Source organism: Salvelinus namaycush, chromosome 23 (genome assembly GCF_016432855.1).
Source record: "Salvelinus namaycush isolate Seneca chromosome 23, SaNama_1.0, whole genome shotgun sequence".
NCBI lineage: Eukaryota > Metazoa > Chordata > Actinopteri > Salmoniformes > Salmonidae > Salvelinus > Salvelinus namaycush.
In genome coordinates this window covers 10,683,270-10,705,568 of record NC_052329.1, presented here as the reverse complement: position 1 = coordinate 10,705,568, position 22,299 = coordinate 10,683,270, and positions in this window count along the sequence as shown.

Sequence of the window (22,299 nt, the reverse complement as noted above, 5' to 3'; positions counted from 1 at the left end):
CCAGTCATATCTACTGGGGAGTGATGAGTAACACCAGTCATATCTACTGGAGTGTGATGAGTAACACCAGTCATATCTACTGGAGAGTGATCAGTAATACCAGTCATACGGTATCTACTGGGGAGTGATCAGTAACACCAGTCATTTCTACTGGAGAGTGATCAGTAATATCAGTCATACGGTATCTACTTGAGAGTGATCAGTAAAACCAGTCATATCAACTGGGGAGTGATCAGTAATACCAGTCATATCACTGATCGGTATCTACTGGAGAGTGATGAGTAACACCAGTCATATCTACTGGAGAGTGATGAGTAACACCAGTCATATCTACTGGGGAGTGATCAATATTACCAGCCATACGGTATCTACTGGAGAGTGATGAGTAATATCAGTCATATCTAATGGAGAGTGATGAGTAACACCAGTCATATCTACTGGAGAGTGATGAGTAACACCAGTCATATCTACTGGAGAGTGATAGGTAACACCAGTCATATCTACTGGAGAGTGATGAGTAACACCAGTCATATCTACTGGAGAGTGATGAGTAACACCAGTCATATCTACTGGAGAGTGATGAGTAACACCAGTCATATCTACTGGAGAGTGATCAGTAACACCAGTCATATCTACTGGGGAGTGATCAATATTACCAGCCATACGGTATCTACTGGAGAGTGATGAGTAATATCAGTCATATCTAATGGAGAGTGATGAGTAAAACCAGTCATATTTACTGGAGAGTGATGAGTAACACCAGTCATATCTACTGGAGAGTGATAGGTAACACCAGTCATATCTACTGGAGAGTGATGAGTAACACCAGTCATATCTACTGGAGAGTGATGAGTAACACCAGTCATATCTACTGGAGAGTGATGAGTAACACCAGTCATATCTACTGGAGAGTGATCAGTAACACCAGTCATATCTACTGGGGAGTGATGAGTAACACCAGTCATATCTACTGGAGAGTGATGAGTAACACCAGTCATATCTACTGGAGATTGATCAGTAATACCAGTCATATCTACTGGAGAGTGATGAGTAACACCAGTCATACTGTATCTACTGGAGAGTGATGAGTAACACCAGTCATACTGTATCTACTGGAGAGTGATCAGTAACACCAGTCATACTGTATCTACTGGAGAGTGATCAGTAATACCAGTCATATGTTACCTACTGGAGGGTGATCAGTAATACCAGTCATACTGTATCTACTGGAGAGTGATCAATAATACCAGTCATATCTACTGGAGAGTGATCAGTAATACCAGTCATACGGTATCTACTGGAGAGTGATCAGTAATATCAGTCATACTGAATCTACTGGAGAGTGATCAGTAATATCAGTCATACTGTATCTACTGGAGAGTGATCAGTAACACCAGTCATACTGTATCTACTGGAGAGTGATCAGTAACACCAGTCATATCTACTGGAGAGTGATGAGTAACACCAGTTATATCTACTGGAGAGTGATCAGTAACACCAGTCATATCTACTGGAGAGTGATCAGTAACACCAGTCATATCTACTGGAGAGTAATCATTAACATCAGTCATATCTACTGGAGAGTGATGAGTAACACCAGTCATATCTACTGGAGAGTGATGAGTAACACCAGTCATATCTACTGGAGAGTGATCAGTAACACCAGTCATATCTACTGGAGAGTGATCAGTAACACCAGTCATATCTACTGGAGAGTGATCAGTAACACCAGTCATACTGTATCTACTGGAGAGTGATCAGTAACACCAGTCATATCTACTGGAGAATGATGAGTAACACCAGTTATATCTACTGGAGAGTGATCAGTAACACCAGTCATATCTACTGGAGAGTGATCAGTAACACCAGTCATATCTACTGGAGAGTAATCATTAACATCAGTCATATCTACTGGAGAGTGATGAGTAACACCAGTCATATCTACTGGAGAGTGATGAGTAACACCAGTCATATCTACTGGAGAGTGATCAGTAACACCAGTCATATCTACTGGAGAGTGATCAGTAACACCAGTCATATCTACTGGAGAGTGATCAGTAACACCAGTCATATCTACTGGGGAGTGATGAGTAACACCAGTCATATCTACTGGGGAGTGATGAGTAACACCAGTCATATCTACTGGAGTGTGATGAGTAACACCAGTCATATCTACTGGAGAGTGATGAGTAACACCAGTCATATCTACTGGAGAGTGATGAGTAACACCAGTCATATCTACTGGAGAGTGATGAGTAACACCAGTCATATCTACTAGAGAGTGATGAGTAACACCAGTCATATCTACTGGAGAGTGATGAGTAACACCAGTCATATCTACTGGAGAGTGATAGGTAACACCAGTCATATCTACTGGAGAGTGATGACTAACACCAGTCATATCTACTGGAGAGTGATGAGTAACACCAATCATATCTACTGGAGATTGATCGGAAACACCAGTCATATCTACTGGAGAGTGATCAGTAACACCAGTCATATCTACTGGAGAGTGATGAGTAACACCAGTCATATCTACTGGAGAGTGATCAGTAACACCAGTCATATCTACTGGGGAGTGATGAGTAACACCAGTCATATCTACTGGAGAGTAATCAGTAACACCAGTCATATCTACTGGGGAGTGATGAGTAACACCAGTCATATCTACTGGAGTGTGATGAGTAACACCAGTCATATCTACTGGAGAGTGATCAGTAATACCAGTCATACGGTATCTACTGGGGAGTGATCAGTAACACCAGTCATTTCTACTGGAGAGTGATCAGTAATATCAGTCATACGGTATCTACTTGAGAGTGATCAGTAAAACCAGTCATATCAACTGGGGAGTGATCAGTAATACCAGTCATATCACTGATCGGTATCTACTGGAGAGTGATGAGTAACACCAGTCATATCTACTGGAGAGTGATGAGTAACACCAGTCATATCTACTGGGGAGTGATCAATATTACCAGCCATACGGTATCTACTGGAGAGTGATGAGTAATATCAGTCATATCTAATGGAGAGTGATGAGTAACACCAGTCATATCTACTGGAGAGTGATGAGTAATACCAGTCATACTGTATCTACTGGGGAGTGATCAGTAATACCAGTCATACTGTATCTACTGGAGAGTGATCAGTAATACCAGTCATACGGTATCTACTGGAGAGTGATCAGTAACACCAGTCATATCTACTGGGGAGTGATCAGTAATACCAGTCATACGGTATCTACTGGAGAGTGATGAGTAATACCAGTCATATGGTATCTACTGGAGAGTGATCAGTAATACCAGTCATACTGTATCTACTGGAGAGTGATCAGTAACACCAGTCAAATCTACTGGGGAGTGATCAGTATTACCAGCCATACGGTATCTACTGGAGAGTGATCAGTAACACCAGTCATATCTACTGGAGAGTGATGAGTAACACCAGTCATATCTACTGGGGAGTGATCAGTATTACCAGCCATACGGTATCTACTGGAGAGTGATCAGTAATACCAGTCATACGGTATCTACTGGAGAGTGATCAGTAATATCAGTCATATCTACTGGAGAGTGATCAGTAATACCAGTCATACGGTATCTACTGGAGAGTGATCAGTAATACCAGTCATTCTGTAACTACTGGAGAGTGATCAGTAATACCAGTCATACGGTATCTACTGGAGAGTGATCAGTAATATCAATCATACGGTATCTACTGGAGAGTGATCAGTAACACCAGTCATACTGTATCTACTGGAGAGTGATCAGTAATATCAGTCATACTGTATCTACTGGAGAGTGATCAGTAATACCAGTCATACGGTATCTATTGGAGAGTGATCAGTAATATCAGTCATACTGTATCTATTGGAGAGTGATCAGTAATACCAGTCATACGGTATCTACTGGAGAGTGATCAGTAATATCAATCATACGGTATCTACTGGAGAGTGATCAGTAATATCAATCATACTGTATCTATTGGAGAGTGATCAGTAATATCAGTCGTACTGTATCTACTGGAGAGTGATCAGTAATACCAGTCATACTGTATCTACTGGAGAGTGATCTGTAATATCAGTCATATCTACTGGAGAGTGATCAGTAACACCAGTCATACTGTATCTATTGGAGAGTGATCAGTAATATCAGTCATACTGTATCTACTGGAGAGTGATCAGTAATACCAGTCATACTGTATCTACTGGAGAGTGATCAGTAATACCAGTCATACTGTATCTACTGGAGAGTGAGAGAGAGAGTGTATATTCCTTCAGGATAGATGGAAGCCTGTCCTTGTGGCCTTGATGCAGAAAAAAGAGACTCATCAACAGACTAGAGTAGCTACGGTCTGCTCCACAGCTCACTAATCACACACACGCACACGCACACGCACACAGACTAAACACGTATCCACAGACACATACTAACTATGTAAACACACACAGCAAAACTCAAACTGACAAGAAAAACTAAAAAAAGAAAGTCCAGCACCTCCAGCTGTAGAGATAAAAAACACCTCACATCAAAGGAGGATTGGAGCTGAAGCTGGCAACCCCCTACTAACCTCAGCATGCTTGTGTATGGTATGTACATTATCTCTGGGGGTGATTTCTAAGAACATTGTTTTAAACAAACACACCCACAGACTGAATGCACACAGACACACACAAATGTGTGCCCCCCCCCCCCCCCCCCCCCACACACACACACACATACATACATACATTTGCTACTTTTAATGCAATGATGTCTCCAGCCCAGGCAACGGGTGTATCCATTTAAAGTAGTGTTAATCCTCAGACATCAGTCTAGTCATATCCTGTAGTGGACAGTCAATCCCCAGACATCTGTCTAGTCATATCCTGTAGTGGACAATCAATCCCCAGACATCTGTCTAGTCATATCCTGTAGTGGACAGTCAATCCCCAGACATCTGTCTGGTCATATCCTGTAGTGGACAGTCAATCCCCAGACATCTGTCTAGTCATATCCTGTAGTGGACAGTCAATCCCCAGACATCTGTCTAGTCATATCCTGTAGTGGACAATCAATCCCCAGACATCTGTCTAGTCATATCCTGTAGTGGACAGTCAATCCCCAGTCACACACTCTCCCCCGGACACAGGACACCCCCCACTGGGTGTAGTCCACAGTGTACATACTGGATTACACGATACTGTCGCCAAGCACGAGACTGGCAAACACACTGACTGGGACTCACATCTAACATGTGAGTTCTAGAGATGGTCTCTCTGGGTGTGAGGGACTAAGTGAGAGAAACTGAGGGGATTAACGCTATTTACTAATGCTACTCTGTAAACATCTGATCAGAAAGTCATTATCCCTTATGACAGGTTTTCCCAAACTTGGTCCACGTTTAGATTTTTGCACTATCAGTACACAGCTGATTCAAAAAACCAACTCATCAAGTTTTGATTATTTGAATCGTGCACCCAAGGGGTACCCCAGGACCGAGTTTGGTAAACCCTGCTTTATGAGACTGTATGGCTAGAGGCGGAGGGGCCAGTCACTCTGAACTACTGTTACAGACCACTGGCACAATATCGGCTACTGGATACTAATGCACACCTGCACATGCACGCACACACATACTGTTTCTCAAAGGAGTGCGGCTGCGGGAGTTGTACTGAAGACCATTTGGAAGAATTTGGGAGACAAGGCACACCTGTTAATTGAAATGTATACCTCATGAAGCTGGTTGAGAGAATGCCGAGAGTGTGCAAAGCTGTCATCAAGTTACAGGATGGCTACTTTGAAGAATCTAAAATATATTTGACTAAACACTTTTTGGGTTACTACATGATTCCATATGTGCTATTTCATAGTTTGGATGTCTTCACTATTATTTTACAATGTAGAAAATAGTAAAAATAAGGTTTGTCGAAACGATTGACTGGTACTGTACGTCGACGTTCAAAGGCACTTACCTTGTGTGGCATTTCAAAATCTTTCCAACATGGTGGACGGTCCATGCGACAGTGAATACTTTCTTAATGTTAAAAATGTATTCATGGTTATTAACTGTATTGTGCGTGTCTGATTTGTCAAACTTCAAATGGAATTCTGTCAAGCTAGCAATCTGGTTAACTGGCAAGTGCCAGGCAGGGCTAATGTTAGCTAGTTAGCTAGGCGCCAGGTTGGTGAGCTGGCTCGAGCTAACGTTAGATAGTATGATTTGAAAATGCCGCTGGTGGGGAAGTAAAGTTAGGTAGCGTTGATGATTCATAATCAGTTTAAAGTAATTAATGAAAGCTGGACATTAAATGCAGGTAAGCTCTGGGAGCGAGCGTGACATGAAAGTGACTGAAGTCAGATGTCTCTGCTGGAGTGGACTTCACCAGCTACAAACGAATACAAGTGCGCACTGTCCCCTGAGGGTTCAACCGGTAAGTTAATTACTTTTCTTCGATAGATAACGGTAGCTATACATTTTAATGTTTTGACATTATTTGTGTGGTAGAATTTCTTTGGACAATATGTCCATTGTCAAGATCACTATACCTATGCGAAATGTAAAACGCTCCAAACACGTAAGCTAGCTAACATAAACTCACCCCATTCCGTACAAATGTGCAATGTGCGTAACCGCAACATTCAAACGAGGCTGCAATGAAAACGAATGGGACTGTGTTGGCATCAAAATCCGGGGTGTGAAACTACGTTTCGATTCAGCGTTGATTGACATGGTAATGGGCTAACAGTATTGGAGAAAAGATAAAAAAACGAACCCCTCTGATGCTGTACGTTACATCGTGACGTGTCACTACGTAACGTACGGTGCGCATTTGCAACTAATTTTGTGCCGTACAACCTCTTTCCACCAGGGGTAGCCCTTCTCTCGCAGATTAAAATCATGCTTAACCATATACACTTGTAAGAAAACTTCATTATTTTTGTCTAAATTAATATAATTATTGCTAATATTAAACTAATATTTCATGACTAGGGTGCCAATTGCATTTTTTTGCGCATCATTGCTGCGAGCCATCATGACACTCAAAAGCCGGAACAGCTGCAGTTCACTTGTGAGGCTAACGTTAGCGCAGCCCTAAACCCCTCTTCATATTCGACACAAACCTTCAAACAGGTAATGTCATGTGATGAGACATTACATAAACTCTTTACTTTTATTTACATTTTGAAGTTGATTAGTTGGACAAATCGGGTGAAAAAAACAGTTTTCTTCGCACAACATATTTCCCCCTTTCAAGATCACTTTGTAGCCTTCGCTCCCCACCCGCCATTTTTAAAAAGACCCGACGGAGCTCATTGCCTTGTTGAATTATGCAGAGATGGGCATCATGAATGTCTCGTCATTAATTTAGTTGGAAAGGGGAGAAATTGTGCTTTACAATGGTATTGACATTACAGTTGATCTGGAAGTATTACGTTTTTTGTGCGCAAAAATAAGGTCAATTGTACAGACCTAGGCGATGTACAAAAGTGAGTGAGTTTACGTTAGTTAACTCACCAACGCGCTGTAAAAAGTGTTGATGTAAGTTATAACGTTACCTAGCTAGTTGCATAAACAAAGATTTCTGTGTCATATGTGATTTTTTGGGGGGGAAGCATATTTTGTAAAATGTTCTTATTAGATATGCCATGTTTCCTGGTTATGTGCAACTATGTTGGCTTGCTAGCAACATTACTTGTCTAGCTTGCTAGCAACATTACTTGTCTAGCTTGCTAGCAACATTACTTGTCTAGCTTGCTAGCAACATTACTTGTCTAGCTTGCTAGCAACAATACTTGTCTAGCTTGCTAGCAACATTACTTGTCTAGCTTGCTAGCAACATTACTTGTCTAGCTTGCTAGTGCAACATGACAGGTGCACAAAATAGCACAGCCTAAGCTTGATTCAATGGCATGCTGCCTAATTACAATGCAGTAATTCGATTTTTGAAAATTAAAACTAATTCTGAATTAGTTATGTACTATTCAAATAACATATGGTTATTTTCTGACTTTGATATTTTGCTTGGGTGTGAAAAAAATCTAAAGTCATGAATATCATTTTCTGTAATTCTCTGAATGAATAGTAAAGACTAGATTCCAACCCTAACAATGTCACCACTACAAATTTAAATACTAATTCTTTATTGATACGTTTTACTCTACAGGCCTGACTGAAGGACAGTAGATCATTTTTATTTTACATTTATTTAACTAGGCAAGTCAGTTAAGAACATATTCTTATTTACAACAACAGCCTTAGAACTGTGGGTTAATTGCCTTATTCAGGGGCAGAATGACAGATTTTTACCTTGTCAGCTCAGGGATTCGATCTAGCAACCTTTCGTTTACTGGCCAAACGCTCTAACCAGTAGGCTACCTGCCGCCCAAAAGGTAAAGGTAAGCTTAGGTTGAAATGACCTGAGATGGACAACATAACATGTTTGTATCAGTTGGAGTCAGTGTGGGGCTGCCTCAGTTCTCAAATAATTGCTCAGATATATTTATTTTCTCTGCAGTCACTTTGAGTCATGGTATGTAGAACATCTTTGTTCCTACGAGCTATCATCTACAAAAGTTAGCCTGTCTGTCCAATTGCAATCTGAGCTCAACGACACTGTCACCTTTTCTGCATACAACATTGATGTCCAGCTGCTGTTGACCCCCAATGGGTTAATACGAGTGAGACAGAGTTGAACGTTTTATGGTGAGTCATTATTTGTCTAATTATTTGTCTGAAGCCATTATGCACCTAGTGTTACCATTTGTATTGTTTTGATATTCCAAGTGCAACCTCTCAATGTTGTGTTCTTCCTCAGCAATGGCAGCTGCAGCTCCACAAACCATGATACTTTGCGTTGTTGATGCTGTCCATACAAGGAAGATAAACCTTAGCTCCAGTCCAGCATCTGTTGATGACTTGATAAACAATTTGAAGGCCAAGTTTGCAGTATGAAGACCCTAACTTTGATGGACAACTTACCTGCTTGATGGACATTGAGAAGTTGCCATAAAAGGCAACACTGCACCTTTTAGTGCATCACATCTGGCTGTGATTGGGAGTCCCATAGGGCAGTGCACAATTGGCCCAGCATCATCCAGGTTTGGCCGGGGTAGGCCATCATTGTAAATAAGAATTTGTTCTTAACTGACTTGCCTAGTTAAATAAAGGTTAAATTAAAAAAAGTGGAAGGAGGAGATACAAGTTCTACAGCTGACACATAAATACTTTCAGATGTGTCTTCCCCAGAGCGCCTCAGTAGATGGCCGCCAGATGTTTTTCCCATGCCTACTTTTGCATTAGAGGTAGAGTTGAAGCTTAGAGAAGGAAATGCTGCCTTTGAAAGGAATGGAAAATTACTTCAGTTGTCTAGAGACCAAAAACATGATATCTTAGAGAAAGTTGCTTCTACGGTGTACAGTTTCAAGACTTACCCAAATGACCGAGAGATAGGAAAGGCAACTGAAGCGCTTGTAACGAAACACCCCTGTCTGAAAGAGGCAGGATCTGACACTGAGTGGAATGGATGGAAGAACAGCATCAAATTCAAGATGGGTAACTACAGAACCAAGTTGAGGAGAGCATGATGTCAGGAGGTTTCCGTAAAGCGCAGGAAAAAGAAGCAGAATCAATCCAGAGAATGAACCACCGCACTCAAACATAAAGAGACCGGGCTGAATTTACCTTTCGGCCAAACTTTCCCCTTGGAGAGGACTCGGAAAGTCTTGAAATGCTGAGGCAGGAAATGGTCCAAGAAGTTCAGAAGACGGAAAGGAACTTACCCCTGATCGATAGGAAGATGCAGACCACATTCGCCCTGCGGCGCCAGGGTATAGTCACCGACACTCCACCTGTAAAGGAGGTCCTTGATCTCTGGCCTGCTCTGCGCATGGAGTCGCAGGTAAACTTGCAATGCTGTTTATACACACATTTGATCTGCTTTAATATATTAGTTATACTGAATTAAATTGTAATACTGTGTTCCAAACTTGTGATATCTTCTAAATACTGTCCTTTGTTGTCTGTCATTTCCAAATGTATGCAGAGCGCCAGTGAATTTTCAAACCAGAACCTACTAACATTTTATATGCTGAGATTGACCGTCACACCGCTCGGTTGATGATCTTGTACAGACAAAGGGCATCAAAGACTGGAAGGACTGCTGATGCTTTGGTTGAAATTCTGAGGTGTCATAATCTACAGGTAATACAGAGGACTCTGATCATTATTGCACTGGAATCAGATCTTGGTCGAATGTAAATATCAACTACTTATTAAACCTTGAGGGGAGAAATCCCAGACACAGATTAAGCCTAGTCCTGGACTAAAATCATTCTCTAAGGAGATTATCCATTGAGCTTGCTTTTTAGTTCAGGACTAGGTTTAGTAAGTATCTAAAAGGCACCTGAGAGTTTGCCCTTTTGGAACTATTCCATTGGTTCCATTGTACCAGGTTCCTTATTAAACCAAGGTCAGCACATGTCACAAGTGATTTAAGGCTAAATATTTGAATCTTTCTCTGTTACCAGGTAAGATTAGTAAGCCTATGTCATAAAATTGACATTTATGTATCCCTTTAGGAAGTACATGATGCCCACACAAGGCGTACAACTGTTCTTCGTGCTCTTCCTGTGTTGGTGCGCGAGGAAGTCTCCGGATTTTTCAAAACATGCACGGTAGGTTTCCTGTCATTCTGGTTATTTTTAATTATTGTGCCCATTCCCAATCAACCCACCTTAGCTCCTGAAGGAATCTGAGAGGATTAGATGGGTGAGTATGCTCTATCTAGCCAACCGTAGGTCAGCGAAGATATATTGTTATATAACATGTCTGTCTAGTATTCTCATCTGAAGTGCGTTGTGTATTTCAGGTGGAGGATTCAGACGAGCCAGAGTTTGGTGACTCACCGGTAGCCCTGCTGACAATCGTTGGTGACAACACGGAAAATCCAGTCCACTGCAATCCGTTTAAGATCTCTGTCGTCGAAGGAGAGTGACGTTGTGGTGATTGACCTCCCCAGACTGCCGGACGCTTTCCTGGTAATGTTTGGTCTGATTTATGCTCTACATCTCAGTTATCCGAAAGAACTGTCCAACACGTTCGAGATCATTCAGAAAATCCTGCTAGGTTTAGAAGAAAACTGAAGTCAAGGCTACAGGCTCTGAAGAATAATTTGATGATACATGTGTAAGCATTGACCAAATGTCTACCACAAGCTGGTAACACTCTTTGTTTTTATTCCAACATAACTAAATGTGGCTTAATGTTTGAGTCTGTTTTTGTTTGACATTGTGTTTGATTCTGTAAGAAATGTTATGCTGAGCTGCTAGAATACAGTACAAAAGATTGGCAGAATATTTGGTTTGAAGTCAGAACAGAAAATCTTACAGGCCACCTACCACAAGTGCTTTAAATGGGCCTTTCCCTGAACTATGCAGGTGGAATTTGCATTGAATTCTATTGTTGCGACTTTACTTCTTGTGTGTGAAAACATACACCCCTGAGTCTTCACCTGGACATTTATATTTATTTTATATTTTTGTTTCCATAGCATTTGGTTTGAAGGTTAATATACATTGTTTTTTATAAGCTGTTTTATCTGCTAAAGGTGACATCTTTTGAGAAACTATCCCATGGTAATGCCAGTACAGTATGTTTAGACTTAGACTTAGACACATAACGGTGTATGTTCCAATACTTTAGATTCAAGAACTGTTAAATAACACTGATATTCTAAGCAAAATCTCAGAACCAAAAACTGAGCCAAGTCACTACACGTCCGTAAAGAGTTTGGCCTGAGAACAAAACCCAGCCATGACTTTAAAATAAAACATGTTGTGCGAAGTGATGCTGTTGCGTCACTTCAGTATTTCCACCCCATCACATGTTTTTGATGATCTTTTGGAAAGTATTGTGCCTGTTGAGCTGTCTCAATTGATATTGGAATTTCAGTTTACTTTAAATAATAAATTGTTTTATAATCCAAAATCACCTCAAAATTATTATTTGTTGACATTGTTGAATGTATTTTATTGTTTAGGAAAGGAACCACAAAAGACACTTGCTCTTACCCTCTAATCATCATTACAGTAGCACCTCCACCGGGGTTGGGGTCAATTCCGTTGCAATTAAGGAAGTAAACTGAAATTCGAATTGATATTGACATTTTTGTTTACTTCCTGAATTGAAAAGGAATTGACCCCAACCATGGTGGAAGTGCTACTGTAACGTGTTCTCTTTAAACCTTTGCAGTATGTACAGTAGGCTAATAATTGTAGGTCATGGTGTTTCTTAGATCAGCCATTTTCCTTGACTTCTTATTTCCTTGCTCAAATGCATTGAGATGACTTTTTTCAAACATGTTGTCCACTGTTTGTAACGCCACACTTGAATAGGCCTAGCACTGACAAGTTGATTTTTGGGCTTACATACTGTATGGGGCTATGTCTCAGTGGAGGTCAGGGTCGAGTCAATTCCATTTTTTAAATTCAGTCAATTCAGGAAGTAAACTGAAGTTCAAATATTTCCTCAAAGGAGGCAATGAGGAAAATATTAGAATTTCTGTTTACTTACCAAATCGACTGAATTGAAAATGACTGACCCAAACCTGACCTCCACTGAGACATTGCCACATCGACCCCAATCTATGCTCTTTAATTGTGAACATTGCACTATGTTTTCTAACGTGAACCTTTTACTGGATTATCTTTAAATGTACTCAGGAGTCTTTTCTTCAGGAAATGTGTTATTGTTACTGCGACAGTAAATCGCTGACAAACTGGCAAGTGTCTTCACTGATATTTTCAACCTGTCCCTGACCGAGTCTATAACACCAACATGTTTCAAGTGGACCACCATAGTCCTTGTGCCCAAGAACACCAAGGTAACTTGCCTAAATGACTACCGACCTGTAGCACTCAAATCTACTGTATATAACCACCACTCTACTGTATATAACCACCACCCTACTGTATATAACCCCCCTACTGTATATAACCACCCTACTGTTTATAACCATCACCCCCATGTAATATAACCACCTACTGTATAATAACACTACTGTATAAACCACCCTACTTTATATAACCCAGCTCCTAGTCAGGGAGAGAGAGCAGTCCTCTGCTGCGTAACCCCCACCACCCTATTACCTTGATCAGTATTTTAGGCATGGGCCTGCCCATTAATATTAAAGGCTCAGGCTGACCATGGAGACGGAGACCAGCGTAAAAAGATAGTGCTTCCAGTTCAAAGCCCTCTTAGCATCAAACAGAGGTCTGAAGCAATTTACAGAAGGAGAGAGAGGGTGGAGGAGGGAGGGAGAGGATGGAGGATGTACAGAGAGGGTGGAGGAGGGAGATAAAGAAGGAGAGACACAGGGAGAGGGGGTTAGATGTTGAGAGAGACTGTACCTTGTAGACTGTGACATTGGAATGAAGTTTTAGGTGATATAGACTCACACTGAGTTATTATAAATCAATAGAATGCCAAAAGATGAAACACACACACACACGTTGAAGTTTGATCGTATTTCATGTATTCCATCTGATTTGGAGAGTTTACACACATCAACATTAAAGGCAATCGTTTACACATTGGATACTAATAACTAACAGACAAATCATTGATGGCTAGAGGCTATCGGCAGAGTTGAGCTGAGCCTGAGGTGCTGTAGCAAACACACAGACATCCCTACCATACACACAGACATCCCTACCATACACACAAATGTGGCAGGGTAGCCTAGTGGTTAGAGTGTTGGACTAATAACCGAAAGGTTGCAAGTTCAAATCCCCGAGCTGACAAGGTACAAATCTGACATTCTGCCCCTGAACAGGCAGTTAACCCACTGTTCCTAGGCCGTCATTAAAAATAATATTTTTTTCTTAACTGACTTGCCTAGTTAAATAAAGGTAAACACATCTTTTTTTTAAATCAACACGAAAGTTTTAGCTATCCACTCAAATTCATGTGAAATCCCTAGTACAAGCCCTTGAAGTAGTGACAGAAGAGGACAACAATACCAGCCCACCAGATAGCCTGTTGATCAGGAGAGAGGACAGTCTGGTTTTAGACCCCATCATAGCACTAAGACTGCACTTGTGAAGGTGGTAAATGACCTTTTAATGGCGTCAGACCAAGGCTCTGCATCTGTCCTTGTGCTCCTAGACCTTAGTGCTGCTTTTGATACCATCGATCACAATATTCTTTTGGAGAGATTGGAAACACAAATTGGTCTACACGGACAAGTTCTGGCCTGGTTTAGATCTTATCTGTCGGAAAGATATCAGTTTGTCTCTGTGGATGGTTTGTCTTCTGACAAATCAACTGTACATTTCGGTATTCCTCAAGGTTCCGTTTTAGGACCACTATTGTTTTCACTATATATTTTACCTCTTGGTGATGTCATTCGGAAACAAAATGTTAACTTTCACTACTATGCGGACGATACACAGCTGAACATTTCAATGAAACATGGTGAATCCTCAAAATTGCCCTCTCTGGAAGCCTGTGTTTCAGACATAAGGAAGTGGATGGCGGCAAATGTTTTACTTTTAAACTCGGACAAAACAGAGATGCTAGATCTAGGTCCCAAGAAACAAAGAGATCTTCTGTTGGATCTGACAATTAATCTTGATGGTTGTTCAGTTATCTCAAATAAAACTGAAGGATCTCAGTGTTAATCTGGACCCTGATCTGTCTTTTGACGGAAATATCAAGAATATTTCAAGGACAGCTTTTTTCCATCTTCGTAACATTGCAAAAATCAGAAACTTTCTGTCCAGAAATTATGCAGAACAATATATACATGCTTTTGTCACTTCTAGATTAGACAACTGCAATGCTCCACTTTCCGGCTACCCAGATAAAGCACAAAATAAACTTCAGTTAGTGCTAAACATGGCTGCTAGAATCTTGACTAGAACCAAAAAATGTGATCATATTACTCCAGTGCTAGCCTCTCTACACTGGCTTCCTGTTAAGGTTAGGGTTCAAGGTTTCACTGCTAACCTACAAAGCATTACATGGGCTTGCTCCTACCCATCTCTCGGATTTGGTCCTGCCGTACACGTACGCTATGGTCACAAGACGCAGGCCTCCTTCCTGTCCCTAGAATTTCTAAGCAAACAGCTGGAGGCAGGGCTTTCTCCTATAGAGCTCCATTTTTATTGCGTGGTCTGCCTATCCATGTTAGAGATGCAGACTCGGTCTCGACCTTTAAGTCTTTATTGAAGACTCATCTCTTCATTAGGTCCTATGATTGAGTATTGTCTGGCCCAGGGGTGTGAAGGTGAACGGAAAGGCACTGGAGCGACGAACCACCCTTGCTGTCTCTGCCTGGCCGGTTCCCCTCTCTCCACTGGGATTCTCTGCCTCTAACCCTATTACGGGGGCTGAGTCACTGGCTTACTGGTGCTCTTCCATGCCGTCCCTAGGAGGGGTGCATCACTTGAGTGGGTTGAGTCACTGACGTGATCTTCCTCTCTGAGTTGGCGCCCCCCTCGGGTGTGTGTCGTGGGGGAGGTCATCGTGGGCTATACTCGGCCTTGTCTCAGGGTAGTAGGTTAGTGGTTGAAGATATCCCTCTAGTGGTGTGGGGACTGTGCCTTGGCAAAGTGGGTGGGGTTATATCCTGCCTGTTTGGCCCTGTCCGGGGGTATCGTCGGACAGGGCCACAGTGTCTCCCGACCCCTCCTGTCTCAGCCTCCAGTATTTATGCTGCAATAGTTTTTGTCAGAGGGCTAGGGTCAGTCTGTTATATTTGGAGTATTTCTCCTGTCTTATCCGGTGTCCTGTGTGAATTTAAGTATGCTCTCTCTAATTCTCTCTCTCTTTTTCTCTCTCTCGGAGGACCTGAGCCCTAGGACCATGCCTCAGGACTACCTGGCCTGATGACTCCTTGCTGTCCCCAGTCCACCTGGTCATGCTGCTGCTCCAGTTTCAACTGTTCTGCCTGCGGCTATGGAACCCTGACGTGTTCACTGGATGTGCTACCTTGTATTGGACCTGCTGTTTTGGACTCTCTCTATACCGCACCTGCTGTCTCTAACTCTGAAGGATCAGCTATGAAAAGCCAACTCACATTTACTCCTGAAGTGTTGACCTGTTTCAACCTTGACAACCACTGCTTATTATTATCTGACCCTGCTGGTAATCTATGAAAATTTTAACATCTTGGGCATGTTCTGTTATAATCTCCACCCGGCACAGCCAGAAGAGGAATGACCACCCCTCAGAGCCTTGTTCTTCTCTAGGTTTCTTCCTAGGTTCTGGCCTTTCTAGGGAGTTTTCCACTGTGCTTCTACATCTGCTTTGCTTGCTGTTTGGTGTTTTAGGCTGGGTTTCTGTACAGCACTTTCTGACATCGGCTGACATAAAAAGGGCTTAATAAATACATTTGATTGAGTCTCTTGACCTTCTGTTTAGTCCCCACGCTAACTCACCTTTAATCAATCATGTGGATGTGGAAAGAGAGATGGCAAGAGAGAGACACATATTCCTCAGACACATACCTAATTATAATTGTTTGGGTTTATATAGAGCTTTATGTAACGCAGGTCAACTAACGTTGAATACATATAGTTACTAGTGAGATACCAGAAACCAATCATATTATACTAAATTGCTATTGATACAGTTGAAGTCGGAAGTTTACATACACTTAGGTTGGAGTCATTAAAACTTGATTTTCAACCACTCCACAAATGTACTTTTTAACAAACTATAGTTTTGGCAAGTCGGTTAGGACATCTACTTTGTGCATGACACAAGTCATTTTTCCAACAATTGTTTACAGACAGATTATTTCACTTATAATTCACTGTATCACAATTCCAATGGGTCAGAAGTTTACACACACTAAGTTGACTGTGCCTTTAAACAGCTTGGAAAATGCCAGAAAATGATGTCATGGCATTAGAAGCTTCTGATAGGCTAATTGATATCATTTGAGTCATTTGGAGGTGTCCCTGTGGATGTATTTCAAGGCCTACGTTCAAACTCAGTTCCTCTTTGCTTGACATCATGGGAAAAGCCAAGTCCTCAGAAAAAAAATTGTAGACCTGCAAAAGTCTGGTTCATCCCTGGGAGCAATTTTCAAATGCCTGAAGGTACCACGTTCATTTGTACAAACAATAATACGCAAGTATAAACACCATGGGGCCACGCAGCCGTCATACTGCTCAGGAAGGAGACGCGTTCTGTCTCCTAGAGATGAACGTACATTGGTGCGAAAAGTGCAAATCAATCCCAGAACAACAGCAAAGGACCTTGTGAAGAAGCCGGAGGAAAAAGGTACAAAAGTATCTATATCCAAAGTAAAACGAGTCCTATATCGACATTACCTGAAAGACCGCTCAGCAAGGAAGAAGCCACTGCTCCAAAACCGCCATAAAAAAGCCAGACTACAGTTTGCAACTGCACATTGGGACAAAGATCGTACTTTTTGGAGAAATGTCCTCTGGTCTGATGAAACAGAAATATAACTGTTTGGCCATAATGACCATCGTTATGTTTGGAGGAAAAAGGGGGAGGCTTGCAAGTGTCACCGATGTGAAACGGCTAGCTAGTTAGCGGTGGTGCGCGCTAATAGCGTTTCAATCGGTGACGTCACTCGCTTTGAGACCTTGAAGTAGTGGTTCCCCTTGCTCTGCAAGGGCCGTGGATTTTGTGGCGCGATGGGTAACGATGCTTCGTGAGTGGCTGTGGTTGATGTGTGCAGAGGATCCCTGTTTCGAGCCCAGGTTGGGGCGAGGAGAAGGACGGAAGCTATACTGTTACACAAGCCGAAGAACACCATCCCAACCTTGAAGCACGGGGGTGGCAGCATCATGTTGTGGGGGTGCTTTGCTGCAGGAGGGACTGGTGCACTTCACAAAATAGATGGCCTCATGAGGAAGGAAAAGTATGTGGATATATTGAAGCAACATCTCAAGACATCAGTCAGGAAGTTAAAGCTTGGTTGCAAATGGGTCTTCCAAATGACCCCAAGCATACTTCCAAAGTTGAGGCAAAATGGCTTAAGGACAACAAAGTCAAGGTATTGGAGTGGCCATCACAAAACCCTGACCTCAATCCTATAGAACATTTGTGGGCAGAACTGAAAAAGTGTGTGCGAGCAAGGAGGCCTACAAACCTGATTCAGTTACACCAGCTCTGTCAGGAGGAATGGGCCAAAATTCACCCAACTTATTGTGGGAAGCTTGTGGAAAGCTACCCGAAACGTTTGACTCAAGTGAAACAATTTAAAGGCAATGCTACCAAATACTAATTGAGTGTATGTAAACTTCTGACCCACTGGGAATGTGGTGAAGAAATAAAAGGTGAAATAAATAATTCTCTCTACTATTATTCTGACATTTCATATTCTTAAAATAAAGTGGTGATCCTAACTGACCTAAAACAGGGAATTTTTTTACGAGGATTAAATGTCAGGAATTGTGAAAAACTGAGTTTAAATGTATTTGGCTAAGGTGTATGTAAACTTCCAACTTCAACTGTATGTTTAAGTTGACAGCAATTACAAATCAACTGTCAGAAGCTGCATGACGAGCAGTTTATTTTGAGCCAATCAAAACTCAATATTCTCTTAGTCCCTCTCCTAACCTCACGTTATACACCAGTTGGTGTGTCACGAATCCCGCTTCCTGAGTCTGTTTTTGCCTGTGTTCTGTCCTGGAGTGTTTTTTCCGGTGTCCTGGAACGCACCCTGTCTGGTTGCCGGGCGACGTTGCTAGTTGGAAGATCTCTGAGTACCCGCACCTGTATCCCATCAGCTATCTGCACACCTGGTCCTGATCATCACCCCTCCACTTCATAAGCGCTGACCTGACATCCATTCACTGCCGGATCGTTAGCCATGAACAGTAGGTTGTGCCAGCGTATCAGCCTCCAGTTTGATAGAGTTTGTTTTGTTGTTTTGTACGTCTTGCTTGCCTTGAACTTACCTCAGTTTGTTCTGTCTACAGTCATTCACCCGGAACACTCACCCCATTCCTGCCTGGTCGTCGGTGGCTTCTGTTACTCCCTTGGATCTGCCTATTCACTCCCATCAACTCACCTCCACTGCCCGCTCCGCCACCTGGATCTTTCTACCGCTACGTTTACACTTGTAAATAAATACTCACCTTCGTCCTACTCTCCTTGTCCTAGTCTGCTTCTGGGTTCAATTGTAGAAGAAGCGTGACATGGTGCCAACATGCAAAAAAAGGAGCTAGAACGGAACGTGAAGAGCTATTGCTATTCCATGGAAGAAAAAGTATGTTTCAAATGGTTGAGAAGTTGTATAAAACTGAACTAAACACGTGCTGTGAAGGGATTGAGGGAAAGATTGACGCCAGGATTTGGTGACTTTTCATAAGGAAAATGATCTGCCAGCGATTAGGCTAGCTAAATTATTGCTAGCATTGTGTGCGTGTTCATACTGAAACAAGCATACGCACAAGCCGTTTACATTTAGGCTAGCTCAGTTATTGAGCAATTTAAATAGCAAACGTTAGTGATCATGCTAATCATGCATGGCAAACTATTTTAGTTTTCATACTTTTATAAAATGTCATTAACTAGTATCATAATCCATTTTGGTACTCTGTTATGTTTTAGATTACGTTATAAGAAATGACATGTAGGTGTAAGCACTAGTACTTTTAATTTGCCCAGGCTAGTTATTGTTCAGCCCATGTGAGCCTGGTGCTGTAGTTAAGGTGTAAAGTATTTTGACGAAGTTGTATTTTCTTATTCCTGTAAGAGATCTTCTCAATAGGGGGTGCTGTTTGCACTTTGTAATAATTTCGTTCCCAAATTAAACTGCCTCGTACTCAATTCTTGCTCGTATATTATTACTATTGGATAGAAAACACTCTCTAGTTTCTAAAACCGTTTGAATTATATATGTGAGCGAAACAGAACTGGACTTAGAGCAATTTTCCTATGTGGATGTGAGAATGCAGAATTCTGCAAGCTGTTCCCAGATCAGTTTATTAATTTGCCTGTCTTCTATTGGTTGAGATGCACTGCATACGCCTTCCCCTGGATGTCAGCGAATAGTGAGACTTGAAATGGAGTCTCTAGGCAGATCTGAAAGGTTATAAATGGCTTGGGAAGGAGAGGTCCGGTCTTTGCCCTCTTCGCTCTGACGCAGGAAGGAGCTTGGCATATCGTACTAGAAGCTCCGGTTATAGCGCTTAGATATATCCGGCTGTGTTTTTATTCGATATAGGCGTTAAAGACATCATAATGTTGTTATTTTAAACCGAGTTATATCAGTTTGTCAGTATATTGCGATTTTCGGGTATTTATTTGTGTGGCGTTCTAGGGAGTTGGGTATCTCTGGCTCACATGGCTAATGTTTACTGCTAATTGCAACGTTGAAGACTAAATTCTACAACCGAGCAACGATTCTTTTGGACAAAGGACACCTTTCCCAAGATTCTGATGGAAGCACATCAAAAAGTAAGAACTATTTATGCTGTTAATTCGTTGTTCTGTTGAAAAATGTAAAATGCATAAGCCGCCATTAATTTCAGTGCGGTCTCGCTTTAACGCACGCTGTATGTTGTAGTAACGTTAATTTTAAAAATGTAACAGCGATTGCATTAAGAACTAATGTATCTTTCATTTGCTGTCCAACCTGTATTTTTTAGTCAAGTTTATGATTAGTTATCGATTAGAATAGGTGCCTCTCCCAAGATTTCTCCCGACATTTTGTTGGCAGCTTGGCTACTTTTCTCATTGTATAACCATGATTTGTGCTGCTAAATATGCACATTTTCGAACAAACTCTATATGTATTGTGTAATATGATGTTATAGGACTGTCATCTGAAGAATTCTGAGCAGGTCAGTGAAAAAATTAATATATTTTGGTGGTTTATACGTTATCGCTATTTTTGGCTTGAATCAATGCTGTTGTGTGGTTTGCTATTGTGGTAAGCTAATATAACGCTATATTGTGTTTTCGCTGTAAAACACTTAGAAAATCTGAAATATTGGCTGGATTCACAAGATCTGTGTCTTTCATTTGCTGTACGCTGTGTATTTTTCAGAAATGTTTTATGATGAGTATTTAGGTAATACACGATGGTCTCTGTAGTTATTCTAGTTGCTTTGGTGAGAGTTGTGATGGTGGCTGCAATGGTAAACTATGATTTATACCTGAAATATGCACATTTTTCTAACAAAACATATGCTATGCAATAAATATGTTATCAGACTGTCATCTGATGAAGTTGTTTCTTGGTTAGTGGCTATTTATATCTTTATTTGGTCGAATTTGTGATAGCTACCTATGCAGTAAAAAAATGGTGGAGTAAAAAAAGTGGTGTCTTTTGCTAACGTGGTTAGCTAATAGATTTACATATTGTGTCTTCCCTGTAAAACATTTTAAAAATCAGAAATGATGGCTGGATTCACAAGATGTGTATCTTTCATCTGGTGTCTTGGACTTGTGATTTAATGATATTTAGATGCTAGTATTTACTTGTGACGCTATGCTAGGCTATGCTAGTCAGCTTTTTTACTGATGGGGGTGCTCCCGGATCCGGGATTGTGTGGAAGTAGAGGTTAAAGCTAAGCACTATATTAATGGTTATATGAGAAGGTATTCATGGTATATATATTGTGTGATCCTGTTTGTAAAACCGGTCAGGTTTTTTGAGTATGGATTCAGTTTCACCAAGGATGGCGAGCCGCCCGAACCCAGAACATCAATAAGAAGATTTGTATGCAAAGATGTATTTTCCTTGGAGAACACTGAATTTGCACTGCCATACTACGGTGTGGTAGGATTTTTCTTGCAAAACATCATTGCATCATACATTGCAGTAGGATTGTTATAAGCACATGCTACACTTAAACACCTTACAGTGTTTATTGATAGGCACAGTCACTGACATTTGATTCTATGTCATAGTGGTTTATAAGTCAGTATTTGTGAATTGGGTTGTGTTTTTCTGTGGATTCATGTTTTTGTATTGCTATTGAACTGAACATTGAAGTCTGAGAGACCCTCAGATTAAGATAGAGTTGGCTGAACCCTAGTAAACTATAGGCAGGATATATGGCCGATATCTGTCAATTGTACTATTGATGTAGTTCATTCATATTGAGCTCATTGTACAAATTTCACATATTAATATTTACTCAAGGTGATTCATTTTTTTGTAAGTGTTTTTATCTACAAAATACAAGCAGGCATTCTGTTCCTAAATGATTCAGTTGTGTGGTTTTCATTTCTCCCTACTGCTCCAGTAGCGAACCTAACTGCTCCAGTAGAGTTTACGCTTAAACATACAGTAGCCCATAGTGTTAAGCAAGTGTTACA